The sequence below is a fragment of the Arachis hypogaea genome, chromosome 20, assembly GCF_003086295.3.
Source record: "Arachis hypogaea cultivar Tifrunner chromosome 20, arahy.Tifrunner.gnm2.J5K5, whole genome shotgun sequence".
Classification (NCBI taxonomy): domain Eukaryota; kingdom Viridiplantae; phylum Streptophyta; class Magnoliopsida; order Fabales; family Fabaceae; genus Arachis; species Arachis hypogaea.
Window position 1 is genome coordinate 52,003,585 of NC_092055.1, and position 10,589 is coordinate 52,014,173.

The following is a 10,589-nucleotide window of genomic DNA, read 5'->3' on the forward strand; positions in this document are numbered from 1 at the left end:
TTGTTGCCTTAAGTATTGCTCCTGTTGTTGCTCCTGTGCTCTCATATATTGTTGAGATATTTCTTCAATGGCTCTTTGTATTTGGCTCAGATCTATTGCACCAGGAGCTTGTTCCCCCTCCACTTGTGGTCTCCTCATTCTTCCTTGAGCTCTTCTCTCTTGTTGATTATCAGTGTCATCAGTGACACCTTCCATGCTTTGCTTAGTGATCCCTCTGCTTCCTTTTACCTTCTTAGTATTCTCATCCTCAAAGAGTACTCGTGCTCTTTTGCATAGCCTCAGAATAGTGCTTGGATGACCAAGTCTACTTGATTTACCAGTATCATCAGCTATTTCTTGAATGCTATATGCTATGAGCTGAGGTACATTGACTTCTCCTCCCCTAAGTATGCAATATGTCATACCAACCTTTGGCTTCTAGTATGAGATCCATTCTTTTCAAGTGGCTTAGAGCTCCCTCTGAGTCCCTTTCCCAATCATTGCCTTCAAAACATAACCCATTTAATATTTCATCAGGGTCATTCTCACTCTGCAGTCTTTCTTCAAAGCTGGGTTCTCCATATGATATCACCCTTATCTGTAAGAGTCTCATAATGGATGGTGGGCTGAAATCCACCTCAACCCCTCTAATGTAGCTTTTATAGGGAGGGTTGTCCTTGCTTGTCCTCACAGCATTTGCATAAAATTCTCTTATCATGACTGCACTGATGTCTGTGAGCGGTTCACACAAAAGTTCCCATCTCCTCTCTGCCTCTATTCTTCTCATGATGGGATATTCTCCATATTTCTGTCTGAACCCCATCTCTGGAATGACTTTCTTTGATTCCATTAGCCTATAATACCTTGATTCATGAAATAGAGATTTAAATCTCTTGGTATCATAGGTTGGTGGTTCGGCTATAGCAGGTTCCTTTTCTTTCCTTCTTCTAGAACTTGATGAAGCCATGAATTAGGAAGGAAAGAAATAAGAAGAGAAGATAAGATAGGCTTTGGTTAAGGCACGGTTGTGATGGAAGGAAGGGGAGGTAAGGTGTTGTGTGGTGTCTTTGGGTGAGAGAAGAACAATGTACTTTGTGGGAGGGCTTATACGAAGAGAGCAAAGGTGTATGGCTTAAGAAATGTTTGAGTGAAACAAAGGTAAATAAGTGATGAGGTCTTATATAGAGAAAGCAAGGATATGTGAACTCAGGAAGTATCATTGCCAATTTATAGCCAAAGCATAAAACAAAGGAAAGAGTTGGAGGATCCATTGGAGTTGTAAGGAAAGGTGGGGATTGAGCAATTCATTGTTGGAAAGCCATGAAATGGACGGTGTGGATGTGGAGATGGATGAAGGCAAGGATTGCTCCCTCATTGGTTGCATGTGGTTCGGCCTCCAAGGTGTTGATTCCATGCGACATTGTGCTTCCCAAACATACACATGTGACTTGCCTTTTTTCTTGGGAAGACCGTCCGTGCATGCCTTTATTTGTCTCCTTCTCAATCTTCTTTACTCCTATCCATGTGAACTGGTGCACAAAATTATGATTACACTTTTCACAACTCCGCACAACTAACCAGCAAGTGTACTGGGTCGTCCAAGTAATACCTTACGTGAGTAAGGGTCGATCCCACAGAGATTGTTGGCTTGAAGCAAACTATAGTTATTTTGTAAATCTTAGTCAGGAGATTAATAATAAGAGTGATTGTATTTATGAAAAATAAATAACATGAAATAAATAGTACTTGTGATTCAGTAATGAGGAGCAGGCTGGGGTTCCGGAGATGCTCTATCGTCTGAATCTTTGCTTTCCTACTGTCTTCTTCTCCAAACATGCATGGCTTCCTTCAATGGCAAGCTTTATGATCTTCTCGGATGAAAAATACCAGGTACGATCTCTGCACGGCTAATCAACTGTCGGATTTCTCGTCTCGGATGAAAAATACCATGTACAGCTACCGCATGGCTAATCATCTGTCGGTTTCCACTAGCGTCGGAATAGGACCCTTGTCCTTTTTCACACTGTCACTGCGCCCAACATTCGTAGGTTTGAAGCTCGTCATAGTCATCCCTTCCCAGATCCTACTCGGAATACCACAGACAAGGTTTAGACTTTTCAGATCCCAAGGATGCTGCCAATTGGTTCTAGCCTATACCACGAAGGTTCTAACTTCCGTACTCGGTCCGTGGATCAGAAACCCAAGAGATACGCACTCAAGCTGTCGCTCAATGACTACTTTGAGCTCAGATAGAACGGAGTGGTTGTCAGGCACGCGTTCATAGGGTTAAGGATAATGATGAGTGTCACGGATCATCATATTCTCCATATTGAAGTACGAGTGAGTATCTTAGAATAGAATCAAGCGTGATTGAATAGAAAACAGTAGTAATTTCATTAATCCATTGAAACACAGCAGAGCTCCTCACCCCCACCTATGGGGTTTAGAGGCTCATACTGTAGAAGATACAATATGAAGTGTAAAATGTCATAAGGTGTAAACTGAATCTCTAAAAGTAGTTTTTATACTGAACTAGTAACTTAGGTTTAGAAAAAATGAGTAACTAAGTACAGATAGTGCAGAAATTCACTTCTAGGACCCACTTGGTGTGTGCTTGGGCTGAGCATTGAAGCTTTCATGTGCATAGGCTATTTTTGGAGTTAAACGCCAGCTTTGGTGCCAGTTTGGGCGTTTTACGCCAAGATGTTTTAGGCTGGCTTTGGACGCCAGTTTGGGCCATCAAATATCAAGAAAAGTATGAACTATTATATATTACTGGAAAGCCTAAGATGTCTACTTTCCAACGCAATTGAGAGCGCGGCAATTGAGCTTCCGTAACTCCAGAAAATCCACTTCAAATGCAGCAGGGTCAGATACCAACAGCATCTGCAGTCCTTTTTCAGCCTCTGAATCAGATTTTTGCTCAGGTCCCTCAATTTCAGCCAGAAAATACCTGAAATCACAGAAAAACACACAAACTCATAGTAAAGTCCAGAAATGTGATTTTTGAATAAAAGCTAATAAAAATATAATAAAAAATAACTAAAACATACTAAAAACTATGTAAAAATAATGCCAAAAAGGGTATACATTATCCGCTCATCACAACACCAAACTTAAATTTTTGCTTGACCCCAAGCAACTAAAAACAAAATAGAATAAAAAGAAGAGAATATACAATAAATTCCAAAATTATCAATGAAGATTAGTCTTAATTAGATGAGCGGGACTTGTAGCCTTTTTGCTTCTGAACAGTTTAGGCATCTCACTTTATCCTTTGAATTTCAGAATGATTGGCATCCATAGGAACTCAGAATTCAGATAGTGTTATTGATTCTCCTAGTTCAGTATGTTGATTCTTGAACACAGCTACTTTATGAGTCTTGGCCGTGACCCTAAGCATTTTGTTTTCCAGTATTACCACCGGATATATAAATGCCACAGACACATGATTGGGTGAACCTCTTCAGATTGTGACTCAGCTTTGCTAGAGTCCCCAGTTAGAGGTGCCCAGAGCTCTTAAGCACACTCTATTGCCTTGGACCACGACTTTAACCACTCAGTCTCAAGCTTTTCACTTGGACCTTCATACCACAAGCACATGGTTAGGGACAGCTTGATTTAGCCGCTTAGTCCAGGATTTTATTCCTTTGGGCCCTCCTATCCATTAATGCTCAAAGCCTTGGATCCTTTTTACCCTTGCTTTTGGTTTAAAGGATTATTGGCTTTTTTTGCTTGCTTTTTTCTTTTTCTTTCTCTTTTTTTTTTGCCACATTTTTTTCCTTTTCTCCCTCTTTTTTTTTTCTGCAAGCTTTTCACTGCTTTTTCTTGCTTCAAGAATCAATTTTATGATTTTTAGATTATCAATAACATTTCTCCTTTTACATTATTCTTTCAAGAGCCAATAATTTTAATATTCATAAAAAACAAACTCAAAAAACATGCACTGTTCAAGCATTCATTCAGAAAACAAAAATTATTGCCTCCACATCAAAATAATTAAACTAATTTCAAGATAAATTTCGAAACCCATGTACTTCTTTTTCTTTTTCAAATAAAAATATTATTCAATTAGGAAAGGTGAAGGATTCATGGAATCATTTATAGCTTTAAGACATAGGTTCTAAACTTTATAGATCATGGAATAAAAATAAGACATAAAATAAACATAAAAGCAGACAAATAATAATAAAAGAAAGGAATTTTAGCATGGGCTTTGCATTTAGCATTCTTGTTTTGGAAATGTGCGAGGGTTTAATACCCTTATTAAGGGATTTTAATTCCCCTTTTCTCTTGCCTTTTTTATTTTGAACTTTAAACACAAAAAACGGTTTTTCTCTTTTCTGTAACTTCCCCCCTTTTTCTTTCTGTCTTTTTGTTTTTCCTGAGACTTGAATTTTCGCATTTTTCTCTGCGACGCTTGTTTGGTGCTTGTTGGTGCTTTGCTTGAGAGGCGATTCCAGAGTTTGTCGCTCCGGTTTTCAACTTCTTCAGAGCTTTCTCCTTTCTCTTCAGGTTGGTTCTCGTTTCTTTTACTTCTTTCGTAAAGTCTAAATTTTGCTTGAGTGCATTGTTGAAAAGCTTGAACCTTTTCCTGTTTTTTGACCTGCCTGTCCTTGTGATGTATCTTTCTGGCTTTCTTTCAACTTTAGGTATACTTTGGTATTTCTTCTGATGATTAGGGCTTACTTAGGGCTTTTCATGTTTACTGTTTGATTTTGTAGCTTCTGTATGATAATGGCTTGTTCGTTTCTGGAAAAGGTTGCGTCTTTGATGATTTTCTTTGTTATATTTTGTTGCTTGGTAGTTCTTGTAGACTGAGACTGTAGTTGCGAGGTGGCTTTAACAATCCTTTTTTCTCTTCGGAGTGTTGATTGGGAGAAAGTTTTTCTCTGTTGTGATAGCTTTGTAGAGAATGATGGTCTTCTTAGTGATCTTGCTCTGATTTATGTCTTTTTTGCTTAGAGTCTTTTGCTAGGTTGTTTTAGTTTCTGTAGGTTTTCCTGAGTCTTTTGCTCTGTGTCACTGCCTCCAAAGGATGCCCCTGGACCTTGGTGTGTGTCTTGGGGATTTCCTTTTACTGTTTGTGATGCTCTAGATCATGTTGTCCGAGTTGTTTTGATATCGCCCGAGCTGTTTTTTGGTTAGTAATCTATTTTCCTTTCTTATTTGTAGGACTAGTTAGCCATGTCTTCTCGCAAAAATATTATAGAGACGTCTTCTAAGGTTCCTGAGGGGATGTCCGACTGGTTGGACTCCCTTGTGTTAATGTGTGTCTCCGTGGTGAATGTTGAGTTTTGTGTGGAGCTTAGAAAACATCACCATCTCTGTAAGAGTAGAGTTCAGAAAAAGAACTATAAATTGGTAGCACCTGATTCCAAGGAGAGGGTTCGCTTTCCTGCTCTGACCCGGGGGGGAGCGCCCTTTCTTTTATGCTTATGACTATTTTTTCAGCCAGTTGAATATTAATTTTCCTTTTACTTCCTTTGAGACCGATTTGCTGTGGTCGTGTAACGTAGCTCCATCCCAGCTCCATCCGAACTCCTGGGGTTTTATCAAAATCTTTCAGCTGCTTTGCCAAGAGTTGGACGTTACTCCTTCTCAGACTCTCTTCCTTTATCTTTTTGTTTTAACTAATCCCGGGGTTTCTTCCAAAAAGAAAACCTCTTGGATTTCCTTTAGATCAGCCCAGGGACATAAATTTTTTGCCATGTATGATGAGTCCTTTAGGGATTTTAAGAATTACTTCTTTAAGGTCTGAGCGGTTGAGGGAGCTCGACCATTTTTTCTAGAAGCGAACGATGAACTGGCCTTCCCCTTGTATTGGCAACAAAATGTAGTGGTGTTTCGATACACGTGGGAGATGCTTGATGAAATCGAGTAGGCCTTTGTAAATGTCTTGGAGGATATTTGGGGGGAACCTCCTCATCTTGACACTAAGAAAATTTTGGGGGACCCGTCCCTTGTCCGAACTGCGTTGGGTACTTAATTAATATGTTTTGGTTTGTTTTGATTTTTCTTCCTTCTTTTTCCAATGTGTAATCGGCTTCTATGGTTGATTTTATTTTTCAGAGATGGCCAAGAACAATGACTCCATGAAAGCCTTCAAGAAGGTGAGGAAGGCTACATCGGCTCAGAACATCTCGGCCAAGGTGGCTGGGGAGGGGTCCTCTCAGGTTCTGTCGAAGCCATCCGTATCGAGCTCTCCTGGACCGAGGAGAATGATCCCTACTGCTCGGGTTCATTTTGTTGATCCTCCACAGGTTGCTGCTACCTCTTCTCCTACCGGCGCTCCTCTTCTGAAAAAGCAAAAAACAGATGAGCCCTTTAACCTTGATGCCCCCGATTTTGATGTTGTCGAGTTTGTGGACCAGCAAATTGGTCCTTATGGTACCATCCATACTAACGATGTTTCTCTTCTTTGCCATTTGGACTTTATTACTCGGAGCAGCGTCAAGATGGCACACATGGGGGCGACTTTATATCGGACTGCCCAGGATCTTCCCATTCATGCCACGAAGGCCTTTATAGAGGAGGCTAAGTTAGAGTTCGACCGGATGAAGGGTTTGAAAGAGGAGCTTGAGGTGAAGGTGGCCAAGTTGGAGAAAGAGTTAGGAGGTGATAAGCTAGTTCTATTGCCTTGGCGGCTTCTACCAAGTTGGCTGAAGACACGGCGTTGAAGCACAAGGAGAGCTATGTTACGACCTATAGGGAAATGATGCGTCTCAGGGATGATTTGGAGTCTGCCCGAGTTGATTATGCCGAGCTCCAGGGTCACCTTGTAGGCAGCGTAAATGCTGCTTATGAGAACCTGAAGGAGCAGGTTCGAGTTTTTACACCCGAGCTCAACCTTACTCTCTTCAGTTTGGACAACATTGTGAAGGACGGAAAAATTATCCCTGATGACCCTGATGATAATGATGTCGAACCTCCTTCAGACTCGACCTCCATCACCCCGGGATGCTGCCACTGGAGAATCTTTGAATCCAATGTAGTTTTGTGAACTTTGTTTTGTATGGCCCGATCTGTGGGTCTTAAAACTCTTTTTCGGTTTGTAGTTTTGTTCTCTGAACACTTTTAGTTGCTTTGCTGTTAGCAACTTTATTTTGAGAAAAAACAAAGTATTTTCTCAGGCTTTTTGGGGTCGACATCGGGTGGCCTCTTGAGCTTTGTTAATATTACAAGCTTGTTTTTTTTTATGGTATGTTTGTCTGCATTTGTCTGATATCCTTTAGGTCTTTTGGGAATGTTGGGGCCGTGTTGTCCGCCCTCTTTTGATTGCCTTTGTATTTTCATACTTGTAGCTTAATTCTTTTGAGGTTGTGAATTTTTGGGTCCAACTCGTATGCCCTCCGTTGGCTGACTTCTTTGTCTCGGCCTGAAATTATTTTGTAGTAATCCATTTTTTTGGACCTTTGTTAGGTCTCTTCCATGGATTTACCTTTAATTTTGGCATTTTGGTCAGGCCGACTTCATTATGTCGGTCCTTGCTAAGTTATTTCTAGTAATCCTCTTTCTTGGACCTTTGTCAGGTCTCTTTTAGGGATTACTTTTTATAACTTTTTTTTTGGTTTTGGGGGCCAACTTCTTTACGTCGGTCCTTTCTAAGTTGTTTTTAGTAATCCTCTTTCTTGGACCTTTGTCATGTCTCTTACAGGGATTGCTTTTTACAACTTTTTTGGTTTTGGGGGCCGACTTCTTTACGTCAGTCCCTTCTAAGTTATTTTTAGTAATCCTCTTTCTTGGACCTTTGTCAGGTCTCTTTCAGGGATTACTTTTTATAACTTTTTTGGTTTTGGGGGCTGACTTCTTTACGTCGGTCCCTTCTAAGTTATTTTTAGTAATCCTCTTTCTTGGACCTTTGTCAAGTCTCTTTCAGGGATTACTTTTTACAACATTTTTGGTTTTTGGGGCCGATTTCTTTACGTCGGTCCCTTTTAAGTTGTTTTTAGTAATCGTCTTTCTTGGACCTTTGTCATGTCTCTTTCAGGGATTGCTTTTTACAGCTTTTTTTGTTTTTGGGGCCGACTTCTTTACGTCGGTCCCTTCTAAGTTATTTTTAGTAATCCTCTTTCTTGGACCTTTGTCAGGTCTCTTTCAGGGATTACTTTTTATAACTTTTTTGGTTTTGGTGGACGACTTTTTTACGTCGGTCCCTTCTAAGTTATTTTTAGTAATCCTCTTTCTTGGACCTTTATCAGGTCTCTTTCATGGATTACGTTTTATAACTTTTTGGTTTTGGGGCTGACTTCTTTACGTCGGTCCCATCTAAGTTATTTTTAGTAATCCTCTTTCTTAAGGCTGGCCAGGCCTCTTTCCAGGGATTGACTTTTTATAACTTTGGTTATTGTGGTCGGCTGGTCCGACTTCTTTATGTCAGTCTGTCTTTTAAGTTATTTTTAGTAACCCATTTTATTAAGACCTCGTCAGGTCCTTTCTATGGATTACTATCGATAACTTCTTGCATTATTCTATTTTTGTCACTTTTTCATCTTTGCCGACTTTGTAGAGATCGGGTTTTGTTCCCCGTTTGGTCGACCTTTTGATGAATTTGGTTTTCATCTTCTTTGGTCTTTATCGTGGTCCCGCAGTGAATTTGATTTTTACTTTCTACTAACATTGTAGCTTTATAATCGGGCGATGAATTTTTAGCGTTTCAGATTAATGCGTCTTGGGGATTTGTAGAAAATCTAAAACTTTATTCAAAGAGAATGCAGGTATATACATGTGGGTGTTTTATCCCTCTAAGTTGGGCAATTTGTAGATCTTGGCTTGGCACCTCATTAAAAAACCTTTTCAGGAAAAAGAGTGCGCCTCATCCTAAGATCTTTATTACCTTTAACTATAGTACCTTCTTAAGTTGCAGGCATGCCATGACCTTGGAAGCTCTCGCCCTTCGAGTTCGGATAGTCTATAGTAGCCCTTTCTAAGTACTTCTATGACTCGGTAGGGTCCTTTCCAGTTTGCTGCCAGCTTTCCTTCTCCAGGTCGAGTTGTTTCGATATCATTTCGGATTAGGATAAGGTCGTTCTCGGCAAAACCTCACGACACTACCTTTTGATTGTATCTTGAAGCCATTCGTCGTTTTAATGTCTCTTCCCTGATCCGAGCTCTTTCTCGGATTTCTGGAAGCAGGTCGAGTTCTTCCCTTTGAAGTTGGGAGTTGGCTTCTTCATTATAGTGGATCACTCTAGGAGACCCTTCTTTGACCTCCACTGGGATCATTGTCTCTATTCCGTAAGCTAATCGGAAGGGTGATTCCTTTGTGGTGGAATGTGGCGTTGTTCGGTATGCCCATAAGACTTGTGGGAGCTCTTCAGCCCAGGCTCCCTTTGCGTCCTGTAATCTTCATTTTAGCCTAGCCAATATGACTTTGTTGGCAGCTTCGGCTTGTCCATTGGCCTGGGGATGTTCTACGGAGCCGATTCGGTATTTTATGTTCAAGTCGGCCACTAACTTTCTAAAGCCTGCATCTGTGAATTGGGTACCATTGTCCGTGGTGATGGAGTATGAAACCCCGAACCTTGTGACAATGTTTCTATATAGGAATTTTTGACTTTTTTGAGCAGTGGCATTAGCTAGATGTTCTGCCTCGATCCATTTTGTGAAATAGTCTACCCCTACTATGAAGAATTTGACTTGTCCTGATCCCTGAGGAAAAGGTCCGAGAAGGACGAGTCCCCATTTTGCGAACAGCCACGGTGAGGTTATGCTGATGAGCTCCTCTGGCGGCGCGATGTGAAAGTTGGCATGTTTCTGACATGGTGGACACATCTTTACAAACTCTGTGGCTTCTTTTTGTAGAGTTGGCTAATAAAATTTGGCCCGGAGTACCTTTTTGGTAAGTGCCTGCGCTCCAAGATGATTACCACAGGTGCCACTGTGTATTTCTTCTAAGACTTCCTTTGTATTGGAAGTCGGTACACATTTTAACAATGGTATTGAAATCCCTCTTTTGTATAGAGTATTGTTTATGATAGTGTAGTATTGTGCCTTCCTTTTTAACCTCTTTGCCTCCTTTTTATCTGTGGGGAATGTTTCTGTTTTGAGGTAGTTAATTATGAGAGTCATCCATCCTTGATCCAGACCTGTTATGGCTAGGAATTTTTCTTTTTCCGAGATTGACGGGTTCTGCAGCATTTCCTGGATGAGGCTTCTATTGTTGCCCGCTGGTTTAGTGCTGGCTAGTTTTGAGAGTGCATCAGTTCGAGCATTCTGTTCTCGGGGTATGTGGCGGACCTCATATTCCCTGAGTTGTCCGAGCTGTTCCTTGGTTTTGTCCAAGTACTTATTCATGGTGGGATCCTTGGCTTGGTAACTCCCTGTTATTTGCAAAGTGACCACCTGCGAGTCGCTGAAGATGATAAGCTTTTGAGTTCCAACCTCCTTAGCCAGCTTCAAACCAGCTAGTAATGCCTCATACTCAGCTTGGTTGTTTGAGGCAGGGAACCCGAATTTGAGGGAAAGTTCGATTTGCGTTCCCTGGTCGCTTTCAATTATCACACCCGCGCCACTTCCCGTTTTGTTAGAGGAACCGTCTACATAGAGATTCTGTTCCGTAGGGATTTCTGTGGTGTTTATAAATTCTGCAATGAAGTTGGCCAAATATT